This window comes from Hylobates moloch, unplaced genomic scaffold (genome assembly GCF_009828535.3).
Source record: "Hylobates moloch isolate HMO894 unplaced genomic scaffold, HMol_V3 SCAFFOLD_21, whole genome shotgun sequence".
NCBI lineage: Eukaryota > Metazoa > Chordata > Mammalia > Primates > Hylobatidae > Hylobates > Hylobates moloch.
The window spans coordinates 3,977,920-3,996,110 of record NW_026652296.1 but is presented as its reverse complement, the minus strand read 5'-3'; positions in this window follow the sequence as shown (position 1 = coordinate 3,996,110).

Here is an 18,191-nt window from a genome sequence, read left to right as displayed (position 1 = left end):
CAGAAAGGGGTGTCCTCCACCAGCGACCGCAGCAAGCACGTAGCTCATCCCCGTGCAGGGCTATTGGGAAACACCTGATCGGTTTCCTTGCTCACTCTTTATGCCCCCTCACCACGTGGTGAGCACGGGCAGGGCAAGGGCCTTCCTTCCTTGAGGATGCAGCCTGTGTGCCCCGCACACATGGAAGGTCCTGTCTTGATCAAGAAACTGGCTCCATTTCCCCAGCCAAGCATGTCCCATATTCCTGTGTCCCCTGGGGGAGGTGGGGTGTTGAGCCCCAGCTCTGAGCTCCAGCGGGAGCAGGTGGTGAAGGAAGAGACTCCCTGCTCAGGGGTGCACCCCCAATTCCTGGACTTGCTCTGAGCTCCTGCGGGGAGCCCCAGCCACAGTGACACCCAGGACCCTGGACCTTCTTCCCCTCCCCTTTGCTCCTTCTTGCCGCTCCTCCTACCCCATCCTCCCCGAACCCTTTTTCTGCCCTTCAAGCTTCATTGTCCCAGGACTCCCTTTTATCTCATCAGTTTCAAAGCTGCCTCCTGATGATCACGGTTTCCTTCGCCCCTTCTCTGGGCCCTGCCACTGGGGGCTGCTGGCATGGGAGCTGTCGCTGGTGTCCCGGGATGCTTATTTTTTCACCGAACAATTATCCATATTTTTAATGAGCAAGGCTAAGTTTATTAAAGTTGCAGAAGCGAGTAGATGTAAAAGGACCATATTAGGAAGTGAATGGCCCAGGCACAGGCTGAACCAGGACCACAGAGGCTGTTCTCAAGACAGCAGGAATTAGGAAACGCAGCTCACTCCCCCTCACCCACCCCAAGCTTCTCACATTGGAATTCCCCTCGGGGTGGGGGTGGGAGAGGGGGGAACGGTGAAGGGAGGTGGGTGGGAACCGGTTTCAAGTCACCGCTGTCTGGGAAAAGTGCTGTGGCCTTGAGCGAGGAAAATGACCAACTTGTCCCTGTTTGCCTGGGACTCCTCTGGATACTGCATCACAAGTCCCAGGTTCTGGGAACCCCTCTGTCCCAGGCAAACCCTAAAAAGGGTTGGAACAGGCTCCACCTCACACTGCTGCTCCCTGGAGCACAGCCGGAGAGGCCGGCTCTCTCCCAGCCCCTCCCCTCCCAGCCCCTCCCCGTCACCCTTGCCTTCCCGTCCCCATCCCCCTCCTTGTGAGGAGTAGCTTCAGCCAGATTTCCAGACCTACCTGCACAGGGCCCTCCTTTGCCCCCTGCAAACGTCAGTGTGTCCTCATTCCCCTTAGAGCAGGTCCGCGGCCAGAGGCTGCCCAGAGGAGACTGGGAGTGTCTGTGCCTGTGCCTGGCAGCATCCAGCCCAGAACCCCCAAATACATGCATATAAAGCTCCGAGGAGCACTGTGGCCCTTTGCTGACAGTCAAGGGTTTGCATCTGCTGGGGACGTTTGTTTTGTTCTTTTTTTTTTCATTTTATTTGTATTTGTTGTAAAATACACAAAACATGAAATTGACCATTAGCCACTTCTGAAGAGTACAGTTCCACAGTGTTAAGCACATTCCCACTGTTGTGCAACCCATCTCCAGAACCGCTTTCATCTTGCAAAACTGAAACTGCAAACCCATTAAACACTAACTTCTCATCCTCCCTCCGCCTCCTCCTGGCAATCCCCACTCTCCTGTCTGTCTCTATGAATTTGACAGCTCTAGGTAAGTGGAATCACACAGCATTTGTCCTTTTGTGCCGGGAGCTTATTCACTTAATATAATGTCCTCAAGGCTAATTCATGTTTAGCATGTGTCAGAATTCCCTTCCCTTCTAAGGCTAAGTAATATTTCATTGTATTAGTGTGTGCATTTTGTTCATCCATCTACCCTTCAATGGACCTTTGGGTTGCTTGCATGGGGAAGGTTTTTTATTTTTCTCCTCCCTGGGCACCAAAGCTGAGATGGACAAGGGCATCTAGATGCCCTAGGGGAGGGGCAGCTGGAGTCCCAGTTAAAAAGAGACAAGGAGGCTGGGCACAGTGGCTCACGCTTGTGATCCCAGCACTTTAGGAGGCCGAGGGGGGCGGATCACGAGGTCAGGAGATCGAGACCACGGTGAAACCCCATCTCTACTAAAAATATAAAAAATTAGCCAGGCGTGGTGGCGGGCGCCTGTAATCCCAGCTACTCAGAGACGCTGAGGCAGGAGAATGGCGAGAACCCGGGAGGCGGAGCTTGCAGTGAGCTGAGATCGCGCCACTGCACTCCTGCACTCCAGCACTCCAGCCTGGGTGACAGAGTGAGACTCCGTCTCAAAAAAAAAAGAGACAAGGAGAAAGAGAATGTGCTGGAGGAAAGAAGAGTGGTGAGAGGAAATGACGGGCCCAGAGGACCCCCTTTGAAACTGCCAGTGGATTCCCTGTAAGAGGTTTTCAGAATAATAATCATTATTAAAGCAGCTGTATTGCTTGGACACTTGCTGTGAGCCAGGTCCTGTTCAAAGGGTTGATGTGTGTTCATCTGCTGTGTTCTCACAGCAATTCTCTAAGGTAGATGCTGTTATTGTCCTCATTTTACAGATGAGGAAACGGAGGCACGGATATGTCACCAGCTTACGAAATCTGGGCTGAAAAGGAAAGACCTCGACATATTCCGGGGGTCCTCAGCTTTCAGCCACATCAGAGTCACCCACATAGCTCGTTGCTTTGATGTAGACTTCAGCCCACCCCGGGGCGTGCCATCCAGGGCATGCTCATGGGGCTGGTCCATGTGAGAAACTCTGGCTTGATACAGCAGCCTCGTAGGAGGGGTGGAGAGGGGGAACCCGTCACGGGCTGTCTCAGTGTTGGACACGTGGCGCGTATTCGGAAAGGGCTTTTTTTCCTCAAAACCTATCGCTGAGATTTGTACATTGTGCTGGGCATTTGCAGAACAGTTTGACCTTCAGCAAGAGACATCATTTCTGTCCTGAGCCTGATGCCTCTGGCTGCAAAGTGGAGTGCATGACTCCTGCTGTGCAGGGTCTTATGAAAGGCCCCAGAAACAGCTCAGTGAAGTAGCAGCACCGTGTCTGAGGCCTGTGAGTGACTGCTCCCTATGCGTTGTTTCCACGATAACCAAACACCAGCAGAGCTCCCTGTAGCCTGTGGATTTTCTGTAGCTGGTGACCTGAATGGCTAAGCCCATGTTACTGCCTGGTCTCTTCTGGCAGGGGACAAAACGCTAACCCTGTTGCCTACTAGAAGGAAATTAACCCTTCTGCTACCAGCCCGGGGGCAATATTTTATGGAGGTTCCTTCTTTCTTGCGCTGGCTGGGAAATGGGAAGAGGGGTTTAGGCTGACGGCCTTTTCCTCTTTTTAGCAAAGTAGTACATGTTTGTGGCAGGCAGTTTAGGAAATGCAGATAATTAGAAAGGAGAAAATCCACACCCTCCATCGCCTACTGTCCAGACACGACGAGAGACTCTTGGAGTTTCCTCTGAACTGAGTTATAAGCTCATCCATGGGGTTCATCTGCAGCTCAAAGTTTCTTGTTGATTGTTGGGGTCTTACCCCAGAATTTTGACCCCCACTTTGGGGTCCTGGTTTGGTTGGGCAAAGAAAGATGAGGTATGAAGAGAACAGAGGGCTTTTGATTGTTTGTCTTTTGAGAACTTGGATGAAGTTGAAGTTCCAATGAGATCAATGGACAACGCTAGGACTGAGTCCCCAAAAGCATATTTGACCCTCCCCCAAGACAAATCAGTTGTCATTTTTGATGTTTTTCAAGAGTACATGCTTTTATCTTCCAGGAAATGAGCATGCTGGTAGTAAAGTCATGATTTTAATGGGTTTTGTAATATTAATTGGCATTTGGTTTAACACAGGGTTTCTCAACTTGGGCATAATAACATTTGGGCTGCATCATACTTTGTGGCGGGGATTTTTTTGTGCATTGTAGGAGCTGCAGCAGCCTCCCTGACCTCTACCCCCTGAATCCCAGCAGAAACCTCTCCTCCGCTGTCCCTGGTTCCCTTCTCCCCAAAAGATATCTCAGGACAAATGTCTTCTAGGGGACAAAATCAGCACCTGAGGAGAAACTACTGTCCCAGAAAGTCCCAGGGAGAGAGAAGGATCTCTACATCCCCTCAAGCATAAACAGAACTCAAACTATACTTTATGAGATTGGACACATAATGGTTTTTCTTTTTTTTCCAAGAAAATAGCTAATCAAGCAAGAGGACTAGTAATAATAATACAACTAATGTTCTATTCCTTATAGTTGGTGACTGTGTGTGTACTTACCTCTTAATATCCATTACACTTAATTAGAATTAGCATTGCATTACATTTAATATTATGTTCCCAACTGTATTTAACTAAAAAGTGCTTTTGAAAAATTTAGGGTTTTTATTTTTTCATCCAATGATCAGTTTCCTGCTGAAGGATACTCTTGCGTATCAGGTATAAAGAAAGCCCTTCCAACAGACCCGAACACTGTTTGCTGATGAATCAAAAACAGCTCTCTAAGTAGAACTGTTCCAGAACAGCCACAGATGGGGGATGCCCTACCGGAAATAGAGACTGCTTTTAAGACAGTTCAAAAATAAGTATTTTATTCATTCAATGGCCAACTGATTTTTATGAGTGCCTGCCATATGCAGAGAATTTATAGTAGGGAAATGTCTAATTCCTTATAAATGGAGAGGTGATCTCCTTTGAAGAAGTAGGAAATTTTTATATTTGAACTTGTCAGGGAGAAGCCAGAAGTAAAAGGGACGTTTAATCCAATTGGACAGTTAAGATTTGTCTTGCAGCATCTCACTTGGCCAAGCTCAAAAAATCATCTTGTGGCAAAGTCTTATCTAGTATCGTGCATGCATGTGTGTGCATGTGTGTGTTCACACTCACACTCACGCTAATGTGCAGAACAGAGGCATGGACCATTTTGTTTATTATTTCTTGCTTTGCTCCAAAAGCAAAATTAATTGAGGATTCCAAATATTTTTTATGACGTTGCCATAGGAATTAATCCACTCATATTGAAAACGGAAGAAAAGAATGAATGCATTATCACCATTTTCAACCAAATAACACATTCCATTATAAATATTGCATGTATCTTATAGAACATGTCGCAAATGCAGGAAAGAAAAAAGTTAATATACGTAAATCCATCACCCCACTGTAAAAAGGTTGGTACGCTTTCTTCAAATCTTTTATTTTTTATTTGTGGGCATATATACACATTTTTGAGCAAATTAGGGTCATACTTTTTCAGAATTTTCAGTTCCGTTTCAATTTCTGTTGTATCGGGGGCATATTCCACAGGAAATATGATTTTTAGAGAAAAATCATTGACAGTGACTGAAGCGAAAAAACAAGGCTGCCCTGGATGATTGTGCAGGTTGTGCACTTCCCAAACCTAGGTGATAGTGTGAATGGTTCTACCTGAGAAAAGATCCTGCCGATTCTAGGTGCCTTTAAAATGTATCTACACACATTCACAGAGACCTTGTCTGAGCAAGGCACTCCACACTTCACCTTCTGAACACAAACCAGAGTGGCTGCTTCAGGCTGGAGTGGGAACAGCCATCCACTGCAAAGAGGCTTGAAGGAGCTTGACGGGGGACGGGGGTGTTCTACATGGGACTGGAGAGGTGGCTGCACAACTGTCTGAATTGAAGCTCGGCCAGGTGTGGTGGCGCACACCTGTAATCCCGGCACTTTAGGAAGCTGAGGTAGAAGGACTGCTTGGGGCCAAGAGTTTGAGACCAGCCTGGACAACATAGCAGGATCCCATCTACAAACACACACACACACACACACACACACACACACACACACACACACACAAATTGATGCTCATTGAACTACATACTTGAAATGGATGACTTTTATGATATCTTAATTATACCTCAATAAAGCTGTTTTTTTCTTAAAGGAAGGGAGGACAAAATCCACCCCCTAATAAACAAGCAACCCCTAGGAGGTGGGCACCATGGTTATTATTCCATTTCACAGACCAGAGAACTAGACCCAGAGAGGGTCAGTCTCTTCCCTAAGGTTACTGTCACAGGCAGTGGACTGGGGTCCTCAGCCTGGTACCTGGCTGGGGGGCTTCCCTCTGAGCCCCTCCACGTCCCTGCCTCTCCATCAGCCCCCGCTAAGCTCTGCAGAACCCATGAGTGGGTTCTTTGTAGTCGGAAACCCAAAGCCCTGGCATCTGGGGCTGTGTCCTCCCCACTTTCTGTGCATTCTGAGCCTGGTCTGCAAACCAGCCTATTCCTGCCCTACTTCCCAGCTTGGGTGGCAAACACCCGAGCTCTCAAAATTGAGTTTAGCAAAATGAAAAAGCAGGGGGTGGCTGGGCCGCCCTTGATCTGAAATGTGGTGATGAGAGCTGCTCAGCACCATCCCTGTTAGGCCAAGCTTCTCCCCCGTGTACGTTTTGAATGAGTCTGATTTATTGGCCGTGTTTGAAGGGATCCTAAAACAATGCGGAGCTTCTGGCAGCCTGTCTGAGAACATGCTCACACACAGAGCCACCAAGCCCGACTCTGAATCACACTCCAGAGCCAAATAGGCATCTTCAAAGGCCGGTCTGCCGGGGTTTCCAGCAGGACACGATTGTGGGCTGGGCACCAGCATGGAAAAATTGACTGGGTGTTATTGTCAAATGTGGCAATGGTTTCAAGGACAATTTCCTCCTGAAGAGCCGCTTCTGTGATTTTATTTCTCATTGTGTTGCCATTCCACGGGGGCTCATGTGAAGGCGGGCCTCCAGCATCCTCGGCTGGGCTATAAGGACGTGCAGGCTGACTCCTATGGGTCCCTGGCTGCGCCCAGTAGTGATGGCTTTGGGGAATGGAGCCGTGTTGGGGGGGGATGGGGACAGTGGCACAGAGGGCAAGAGCACAGCATGGCATGGACTCATTCTGTTGCTCTGCGACCTGCCCTCCTCCTTCTCAGGAAGTGTGGATCCACAATCAGCCAATGGGTAGCAGACTGCCTACTTCTCACGCAGTTGCATGGCTCTTTATAAAAAGACCCAATGGATGAACAAACTCTGGTACCATCTGACAATGGAATATCCAGCACAAAGAAGAAACGAGCTATCCAGCCATGAGAAGACATGGAGGAAACTTACACGTATATGGCTAAGTGAGAGAATTCAGCCTGAAAAGGATACATGCTGTGGGAATCTAACTGTATGAGATTTTGGAAGAAGTAAAAGTATAGAGACAGAAGAAAGATCTGTGATTGCCAGGGCTTGGGGGCAATGAGGGGATGGGAGGGGGAATACGATCGCGCCCAGGAACTTTTTACAGCAGTGAATCTACTACTCTGCATGATACTATAACAGTGGACACATGTCATTATATGTTTATCCAAACCCATAAGATGTACACCATAAGTAAACTCTAATGCAAAGTAAGAATTTTGGCCAGGTGTGGTGGCTCATGCCTGTAATCCCAGCACTTTGGGAGGCTGAAGCAGGTGGAGTCTTGAGACCGGGAGTTTGAAACTAGCCTGGACAACATGGCAAAATCCCATCTCTACAAAAAATATAAAAGTTAGTCAGGTGTGGTGGCATGCATCTGTGATCCTAGCTACTCGGGAGGCTGGGGCAGGAGGATTACTTGAGCCTGGGCAGTGGAGGTTGCAGTGAGCCAAGATCGCACCACTACAGTTGAGCCTGGGCAACTGAGAGAAACCTTATCTCAAAAACAAAAACAAAAACGTATGGCCTGGGTGCAGTGGCTCATGCCTGTAATCCCAGCACTTCGGGAAGCTGAGGCAGGTGGATCACCTGAGGTTAGGGGTTCAAGACCAATATGGTGAAACCTCATTTCTACTAAAAATACAAAAATTAGCCAGGCGTGATGGCATGCACCTGTAGTCTCAGCTACTCAGGAGGCTGAGGCAGGAGAATTGTTTGAACCTGGGAGGCAGAGGTTGCAGTAAGCCGAGATCATGCCACTGCACTCCAGCCTGGGTGACAGAATGATGCTCCATCTCAAAAAAAAAAAAGGTTTTATATCAAAAAACCCTCCCTAATCACCCCGTCTGAAGATTTCTCCTGGAAATTTCTACCACTGAGCCTTTTTGCTTCCTCCATAATAGCTTTGGAAATCTGATCCTATTTTATTTAAGTGGTTGTTTGTTTTATTTGTTTACTTACTGTTTACTCCATTCTCCCTCCATTCAATGTAAACTCCACGAGGGTAGGAGGTACTGTCTGCTTCAATGATGCATCCCCAGTGCCTTGAAGTATGTCTGGCACACACTAGGCACTCAATAAATGGCTGATAGACGGGATGAATGAGTAAATGCACATTTATTGACCCCTATTGCATTGATTGGAGCTCAGTGTGGAAATAAAAACCATCTTAGTTCTTTTAAGCCAAAGGTGTTCTCACACACACAATGTGGAACTAGGAAATTTGTGGAAGGGCCAATAATCAAAACAACTACCGGAGGCTAATTTCCATCATGCCAGCCCACCTTACCCCTGAGTCCCACACCCTGCCCCGAGGACCCCAAAGAGACAGCCTCCCCCACAGTGCCTTGCCTGTTTCGGTGCACCCTGTCTCCCGAAGCAGTGGCTCCTGCACGCACTCGCCATGCTGGTTAAGCATCGGTACTGCAAGGCAGACAGGCTGGGGCTGGAGCTGGAGGGACAACGCTATTGTTTACTCGCTGTTTGACCAAACTCAGATTTTTTTTTTAACCTGTAAAACGGGGTAAACATGGGACTGACCCAGCAGGGTCTTGGAAGTATTAAACAAGACAATGCCTGTCAAGTGCCTGAGCTGATGCCCGGCCAGAAAGAGCACCGGCTGTATGCAGTGGACACCTATTATCTCCTTCTGTGCCAGGCACGGTTCCCAGCAGTAAGCGGGAGAGATTAGGATCCTGCCCTCAGGGAGCTCCCACCCTGGTTGCAGCCAAACATGTTAATCTAATCAATAAAGCACAAGGGCAGAGGGGCGACCACCGTGGGAGGTGAAGCTACTTTAGCAAAGATGGTGAGGGAAGAATGTGCCATGTGAACTGAAGCTGAACCACACGGGAGGGAGGGAGCAGTTGCAGATCCAAGGAGACTGTTCCCAGGCAGAGGAACAGCACATGCAAAGTTCCCGAAGCAGGGAAGCAGAGGGCTCAAGGAGAAAACAGTAACTACCAAAAGGAGCTCACTCTTGAGAATCACTATTATTATTAGTGATTGCAACAGAACAAAACATCTGTTTCCTCACATTTTACCCCTCCTTCTCCACTCCTTTCTGTTCCCTCCTAACTACTAAGACTTATGAGCTATCAGATTTACATGTGATTCAGAAAAAGTCTCACCATTTAACTACTGAGGTTCCAATTTAGTTACCTATTGATGCATAAGAAATTACCCCAAAACATAGTAGCTTCAAATAACAATGAATGTTTATTATCTCACAGTTTTTCTGGGTCAGGAATTTGGTAGCAACTTAGCTGGGTGGTTCTAGCTCAGGGTGTCTCCTATGGCTGCGGTCACAGTGACAGCCAAGGTTGCTGTCATCCAAGGGTTCGCCTAGGGCTAGAGGAACCGTTTCTAAATGACCCACTTTCATGGCTGCCAAGTTGGTGCTGGCTGTTGGCTTCAGTACCTTTCTATGTGGGCATCTCCACAGAGTGTTCTCACGACATGGCTTGAGTGTTCTCACAACATGGCTGCCACTTCTTCCAGAGCAAATGATCCAAGATAACAAGGCTGAAGATATGATGCCTCTTATAACTGAGCCTGGGAAGTTACACACTCTCACAGTATTCTACTGGTCACTAGGCTGGCCATGATTCCGTGTGGGAGAGACTACACCGAGGTGAGAAGCCCAGGAGGCAAGGCTGCTTGGGAGCCACCTTGGAGGCCAGCTACCAAGGGCATTCAGCCCATTTGATGGGCTGCTTAATTTTCTCCCTGCTTGTGCCAGAATCAATCAATAATGCTATATCAGTGACAAAATTCTGAGCAGTATCCCCAGCCAGGAAAGTGGCGGCTTGTTTAAGATTTGATACTTTTGCCTTATTTATCTCATTTCAAGCAGTTTTCCTTGCATCGTGAGAAATTTGCTGTTCACGTTTCACCCTCTGTCTGAGCCAACCTGAGAGACCAATTCAAACGGATTCAGTACCTGAGACAACAAGATAGAAATCCATAATTAAAGTGGGAAGTAAAGGAAATTAATCTGTCTGGCAAAAGGCTATAAAGTAATTCTACTGCCAGGCACAGAATCTGCCATGGGAAAACAGATGGGAATAATAAGTAAATATAACCAATGCCAAGCAGAACCAGGAAGGGCAATTTATAGCTTCTTAAATAATTTTCTCATTTCTTTTTTTAATTGAGGCTATTCAGAATGCCAAAACAAGTGGTGAGAGTGCGAACTTTTCGTCAGCCTCGACTGCATGTGCAGACCAGTCAAAAACAAGGTGTGACCACTGGAGATCGTGTCTGGGAATCAGTCACGGTTTCCCAATTGATGGGCATGGTCGGTAATTTCACGCAAGGACTTGGAATTCTCATGACCTGACGCTTCTTTGTGTGGTGTGATTCTGTGCACAAAGTTGACTGGGTTTCTGCCTTTGCTGTTTAAACACCTTTGCTGTGGCCTGCAGAGGAGAAGTAGTTTGGTGTTTGTGACCAAAGATAAATGAAGTTTTAAAAGTAGCAGTGTCCAAGTTAGTTAGACCTCACTTGCGGCAGATATACCTGAGATCGTGAGGACTCGGATCAACTTTGCAGGGTACAAAAAAATTTTCCTGGCCGGGCACAGTGGCTCACGCCTGTCATCCCAGTACTTTGGAAGGCCAAGGTGGGTGGATTACCTGAGGTCAGGAGTTCGAGACCAGCTTGGCCAACATGGTGAAACCCCAGTCTCTACTAAAAATACAAAAATTAGCGGGCAGTGGTGGCGTGCGCCTGTAATATCAGTTACTCAGGAGGCTGAGGTGGGAGAATGGCTTGAACCCAGGAGGCAGAGGTTGCAGTGAGCCAAGATTGTGCCGCTGCACTCCAGCCAGGGCAACAAAGTGAGACTCCATCTCCAAATTTTTTTTTTTCCCTGAGAAGACATGGTTTAATTTTAGCAGCACACCCGGCACACACTGCTGTGTGCAGTAGGCAGTGATTGTCATGACTAGATGAGCTGCGTTGAGAATATTTATCATTTTGGCCTCTGTTATAAGGTAGCCTCCTTTCGGCCCTGAAGGAGAAGATACAGGCAGTCAGAGTGCACTTGAGGGTAATTAACTTCATCCAGAAAGGGTGGGAATGGGGAGGTCTCCAGTGGAACTGACATTTAAGCAAAAAAATTGAGTTAGGGTCAGTAGGGAACGGAGATGAGACTTACCTTCCCCATTGCAGGGGTGAGGAATCCCAGCATCCTAGCTCTGCCTTTTGACATAGGATTCTAGTTTTCCCCAACAGTCAGCCATCAGCTCACAGTCCTCCCCACACTACCAAGTCACGCGTAGGTATTCACTATTCACACATGGCAAAGAACAAGTTTCCATTTGAAAGGCTAGTGTGTGACATGCCAAGTACCTAGCACTTTCTCAGCACATAGTCCTAATAATAGCAATGCCCCCAGCCCCCACTACCACCACCCCAATAATAAGAAGTAGCTGATATCCAAGTCCTGACTCTGCCAATCTCCGGATCTCAGTGTCTAAGTGACTAACTCACTGAATCCGCACCACCACCCCACGCAGGTGGTACCACTTCCCAATTTTACAGATGAGGACATTGAGGCCTAGAAAGGTTAGATAGCTTACCCAAAGATGCATCTGCATTAAGCGGCAGGACTGAGACAGTCCCTTTGGGAGGTGGGTTCACTGCAGCGACACACAGCCCCATTTCAGGACTTCCTACACTGTGTCCTCCAGAGACATAGCTATCTTGACTGTCCAAATGAAACTGCTTTAAAAAGGCACCTGCAGGGCCAGGCGCAGTGGCTCACGCCTGTAATCCCAGCACTTTGGGAGGTCAAGGTGGGTGGATCACGAGGTCAGGAGATCGAGACCATCCTGGCTAACACGGTGAAATCCTGTCTCTACTAAAAAAAAAAAAAAAAAAAAAAATTAGCTGGGCATGGTGGTGGGTGCCTGTAGTCCCAGCTGCTTGGGAGGCTGAGGCAGGAGAATGGCATGAAACCAGGAGGTGGAGCTTGCAGTGAGCCGAGATCGCACCACGGTACTCCAGCCTGGCTGGGGAACAAGAGCGAAACTTCATCTCAAAAAGAAAAAAAAAAAAAGAAAAGGCACCTGCAGGAGATGGTTAGAGTATTCGATAGGCCCCATCTTTGGTAGGTCACTTGGAACGTCTGTCTCTGTATCTATAGATCTCTGTGGGCACCCGGTAAGTACCTTCCCCCAGACCCAGCAATAGCACTTTCTGGAAAGCACCCTTCAGATGTCCTCGGACACAGGCGTGACAATGATACACGCACATGGTTATTTGTTGCAGCATGACTTTGAAAAGCAAGGGTATGAAAACACCCCAAATGGCCATCAATATGCTTAAATTAGGTCAATATGTTTAAATTAAATTATGGAACACCTGCATAGTACAATACTATAATATTCTGAAAAACAACAAGGACATCCTCTAGGTACTGATTCAAAAAGACTGCTGAGATATATCAGGTACAAAAGTCACATGCAGTGTAGAGTGTATACCACATGATAATTTGTGCTTTGGAAAAATAGAAAAGAAACACGCATGTCTGTAAGAAGCATGGGTGATCTTGTGGGGACACCTCAGAACTTAGCAACAGGGGCTTTTTGTCTCTGGGAAAGTGAGCAGAGAAACTTGGGGGCTCAGGGGCTGGAGAAAGCTTACATTTCCCCGTATAACCTTTTGCACCATATTTGAGGTTGTATCAGATACAGGTGTGTGCATATATATATTATATATATATATATTTTCTTTTTTGAAAAAAGATAAAACACAGCAACAGCTGGAGGGGCTAAGAGAGATGTGTCTGGAAACAAAGGTGGTGAGGGAGGGAAAATTCCTTCTGAGAGCACACCTCAAACGCAGGTGTGGGCTTTTGATGCCCCATTTCCCAAGAGGCGACCGCCTTCCTTTTGATCACCCATGTCCTGTGATTCCCCTCAGGAATTCCCTCCACAGGCAGGTCCTGGCCTACACTGAGATGACACGGGTGTCCTCAGAGGCTGCTGGCTCGGCCGTGCTTGTCCACCAGAGCCCTGTGTTGCCCCGAGGCCCCTGGGAAGGGTCAGTGCTCACTGTGATTATAGTTCCTGCCTGCACTGGTGTCCACAGCCATTAAAAAACACATCCCCAGCGGCTGCCACCCTTGCAGCCGCCCACACTCTGTCCAGGGGGCACACAGGGCTCTGTAACCCCGCATGACACCTCAATTTGGGACAAAGTCTCAACATTCCCCGCGGCCAGCCCCCGTCTGGCTGTAGATGTCCTTTGCAACTGACCTTCCTCCCTGCCCACATCACTGCTCTCCAGGAAGGGGCACAGGTTTTTCAAAACGAGATGTTGGGATAGAAGTGCAAGAACATCACTTCCAGGAAAGACGAGGCCCCACCAGGTGTGCCCAGACAGACAGGTCCTCATGGGGACGCTGAGCTAAGAAAGGAACAATTGCCCTCCATGAATGGGTCTGGCTGCTGAGACACCAGGCCATTGGCCGCTCCCATGCTGGACTCAGCTCCAGCTTATGTGGCCACATTCCTTCCTTTGCGTTATCTTTTGGGACTCGGTGATCCCTACAAAGGCTGGCCGATGTGCTGAGGGCTTTCCAGACATTCTATCTATGCACCCATGAAATAACCATAAGAGGTAGATTGTGTCGAACCACCGTTTCCACAGTTGGGAACCAAAGTGCAACGAAAGCAGAGAACTTGACCAAAGCCACAGAGATGTGGGTTGAGGGAGTGGAGTCAGGGTATGAATTTAGGTCTGGTGGCCACCACCCCAGCCTTGTGATCACAGAAGACCCAAAAGCGCCTTCCTGCTCAGTCCAGATGCACTGTCCAAGCTCAGTACAGGGCCCCAGGCAGCCACCACTGAGCAATAGGACCGTCAGCTCCAAGAGGGAGGGACATGATCTGGCTTAGGGCAACAGCACCTCCCACAATGTGTGGTGCTGAATGGGAATTCAGTAAATACTTATGGAGGGAATGGAGGAAGGAAAAAAGGGAGGGAAGAGGAAGAAGGAAGGAAGGAAAGAAAGACAGAGGGAGACAGAGGGAGGGAGGGAGAGAAAGAAAGAAAGAAAGGGAGAAAGAAAGAGAAGGAGAGAGAGAGAAAGAAAGAAAAAGACAGAAAGAAAGGAAAGAAAGAAAGAGAAAGAAAAAACGAAAAGAAAAGAGGGAGGCAGGGAAGGAAAGAAGAGAGAGAAAGAAAAAGGAAAGAAATAGAGAAAGAGAAAGAGAGAGAGGGAGGGAAGGGAAGGGAAGAGAAGAGAAGGGAAGCTAAGGGAGTAAGGAAGAAAAGGAGGAAGGGAAGGAAGGTGAGGAATATTTCCCCCGGTGAAACGAGCACGATGGCGAAGTGCCACTTTGGGCGCAGGGTTGTGAGAGTGGAACGCCTCTTCCACACCCTCCCCTTCTGCGAACTGGATTCTGGAAGAATTCATAGCCACAGATGGAGCCTGGGACCCTGAGTCCCTGCATCAGGAACATCTAAGGAGGCTGTTACATGGCCATGAAATGAACTGCATTGGGTTGGAGCCATCATACATTGGGGTCTGTTTGTGACAGCAGGGCAGCCCACCCTGACTCATGGAACAGGAGGGGGAGAAGCTCCCTGCCCTCTGGGGCCCTAGGTGCCACTCAGCAGCTCCGGGCTCTGAGCCAGTGAGCAGGTGTACCACGCAGATGGCTTGATTTTTCTTCCCACCTGAGCACGGAGGGACAGTCTGCACTGGGCGGGCAAGAGCATGGCTGAGTTAATGGGTTCTTGGGTGAAACTTTCAGAGGGATACAGGCCACTGTTGAACTCAAGTTCTTTTTGTAAACTCTAGCCCAGCGGTCCCCAACCTTTTTGGCACCAGGGACAGGTTTTGTGGAAGACAATTTTTCCACGGACCAGGGCGGAGGGTGAGGTTTTGGGATGAAGCTGTTCCCCCTTAGATCATCAGTCATTCGTTAGAGTCTGGCAAGGAGCGCACAACCCAGATCCGTAGCGTGAGCAGTTCACAGTAAGGGTTCACGCTCCTGTGAGAATCTAAGGCCGCCGCTGATCTGGCTGGAGGTGAAGCTCAGGCGGTGATGCTCGCTCGCGCGCCGCTCACCTCCTGCTGCGTGGCCGGTTCCTAGGAGACCACAGAGCAGTCGGTTGCAGCCCAGGGGTTGGGGACCAGCTCTAGCCCCATCCGACCTGTAATATTGTTCCGGCTCGTCTTTCCGTGCATCGCAGTTTCCCTTTGAAATTCACCATTAGCCAAGGGACAAGGGCCCCTCTTTAAAGGCAGAAACATATCATAAGCTATTTTAGGTCAGGTTCCCTAGTAACAAGGCAAATGGCTTGTTGGGGTGCTCCTGGGAGAAGAACAACTTCTAAGGGAGAGAAGGAAGCAGGAGAGGGAGAGGAAGAGGCCAAGCACAGCTCCGGCTCAGCTGGAATCTACCGCCAGCCTGACCCACGGGGAGCTCTGGGGCGTGAATGGCCACACGTGGTGTCTTCCTACCTTGAGGCAAAGGAGGGCTTTTGTATCCCCATCAGGTCCTGGGTGCTCAGGGAGAAAGCTCAGGGGAGAAAGCATGCCTCTCTACCCCGGCATCTCCAGGCAAACAGCGTCCATCCCTGAAGGATAATTGTCTTAGGAAGATTGCATGTGAAGCTCTTATCCACAACCCTAGAGCTGCGGGGGATGCATGTGCCGTCTACAGAGGGGTCTGGGCAGGGAACTTAGAGCAACTGCTCTAAGAGCATTGGGGAGCGCCCTGGGGACGGGGATGAAGAGAATGCAGAGAGAGCCGGTGCATGCTGGCCAGACACTTGCTGGGTACTCCATGCTATTTCATTTGACCTTCACGACAGTTCCAAAGGAAGCTTCTATCATTGTTATTGTTCCATTCTACAGATGTGGATATTGAGTCTTAAAAAGATAAAAGGATTTTTCTAAGGTCCCTTTCTAGAAGTTGAAAGAAGCAGAGCAGGAATTTGAACTCAGGCCGATCTGACTCTGGATCTGTTAGCACTGCAGAGCTCTGCCTCCCTGATGCCAGAGAGCAGCATGGCGGGTCTGCACTGGGTCAGAGCAGAGCAAGGCAAGGTCTCTTAGCCCCTTGACGCTTCCATACCAGAGTTGGCCTGGCCTTTGTCTCCAGGCTCGGCACCAACCAGGAAAGCTGCTAGCAGAGCCGCTGGTCTGGCCAGAGACTTCACCCAGGTGTTGCAGACAGGGTGGGGCATGTGGTCCAGTAGCCCAGCTCCTCTCGCTGGGGATCCTCAGCTGCAGCTGCCTTACAGGTTGTGCAGTCATCACTTCTGACTCAGAGGCTGCCCGGCCTCCTGGTTTGCTGATTCTGCAAAATAAACAGTCTTGGGCTGCTCCTTGCTTGATTTGGAATGCCTGGTCTTCCTGGGAGTGGTAGAAGACAAGAGTATGTTTAGCACACTGTGAGAAATTCACTGACCGAACTAATCTCCCCTAGACTGCAAAATATAGTGCTGAGGGTGTGCTCCCAGGCAAGCTACACTAGCAGACTCTCAAGCTAGACTGCCTGGGCTCAAATCCCAGACCCATCTCTCAGCAGCCACATGGCCCAGGGCAAGTCACTGAGCCTCCCTGAGCCTGTAGATAATCAAAGGCACCTTCCTTGAGGAGTTTTTGCAAGAGTTAATTGAGATAATTCACAGAAGGTGCTTAGTGCTTATTAATTTTTATAATCATGATTTTAAAAAGCAATTCTCCTTGCATTTAATTCAACAAGGTTTCTGGAAGGCCTTATTTTAAAGGATCTCCCAGTCTTGTGAGAGAGACAGGTCACTGGAAAATCTATGAAATTTGGCTAAGGCCAAAAGGACACCCCCTCCTTTATCAAAGTACTTTAGAGATGTTATTTCATTATGTCCCGGCCTCCATGGGTTCTGAAGAGAAGTTGGTAGTAATTAGCATGTAACGGGCTGTTTTTCCTCTGGCTGATTTTAGGATCTTCTCTTCATGTTTGACTATAGTGTGCCTAATTATTGTTGTTGTATTCATCCTTCTTGGGGTTCACTGATCTTTTTGAATCTGTAAATGTATGTCTTTCATCAGATTTGCAACATTTCAGACATTGTTTATGATTTTTTTTTTACCCCATTTTCTATCTATCTCCTTCTAGGTCTAGAAGAGTGAGTGTTAGACCTTTCAATGTTGTCCCAAAGGTTGCAGAGGCTCTAGTTCAAATTTTTCAAATCCTCTTCGTCTGTTTTCAGATTGGATAATTTCTATTTATTTATCATCAAAATGAGTGACTCTTCTGCCATCGCCAATCTTGTTGTTAAGCTCCTCCAGTGAATTTAAAAATTCAGATTTTTTTATTTCTAGAATTTCTATTTAGTTCTTTTTTAATAGTTTTTGTTTTTCTGCTGAGATTTCTTACTTGTTTATTACATGCATACTGTCAATTATAATCCTTGAGCATATGACTGGCATAAAATCCTTGTCTGGGCTGAGCACGGTGGCTCATGCCTGTAATCCTAGCACTTTGGGAGGCCGAGGTGGATGGATCACCTGGTCAGGAGTTTGAGACCAGCCTGGCCAACATGGTAAAACCCTATCTCTATTAAAAATACCAAAATTAGCCAGGCATGGTGGTGGGCACCTGTAATCCCAGCTACTTGGGAGGCTGAGGCAGGAGAATTGCTTGAACCCAGGAAGCAGAGGTTGCAGTGAGCTGAGGATTGCGCCATTGCACTCCAGCCTGGGCAACAGAGTGAGACTCCATCTCAAAAAAAAAAAAAAAATCTTTGTCTGGTCATTTCAATTCTGGGTTATTATGAGATTGTTTTCCATCAATTGCCTTTTTTCTTAAGCATGGGTCACATTTACCTGGTTTTTTTTTTTTGAAGGCCTACTAATTTTTAGTTGCATTCTAAATATTATGAATTGTATATGTAAAGATTCCAGTTTCTGTTGTGTTTCTCTGAAAAAATTTTATTTATTATTTATTTTTTAAAGCATACAGTTAACTTGGCTAGACTCAAACTATAAAATTGATCCCTTCTGCAGTGGTCCATGGCT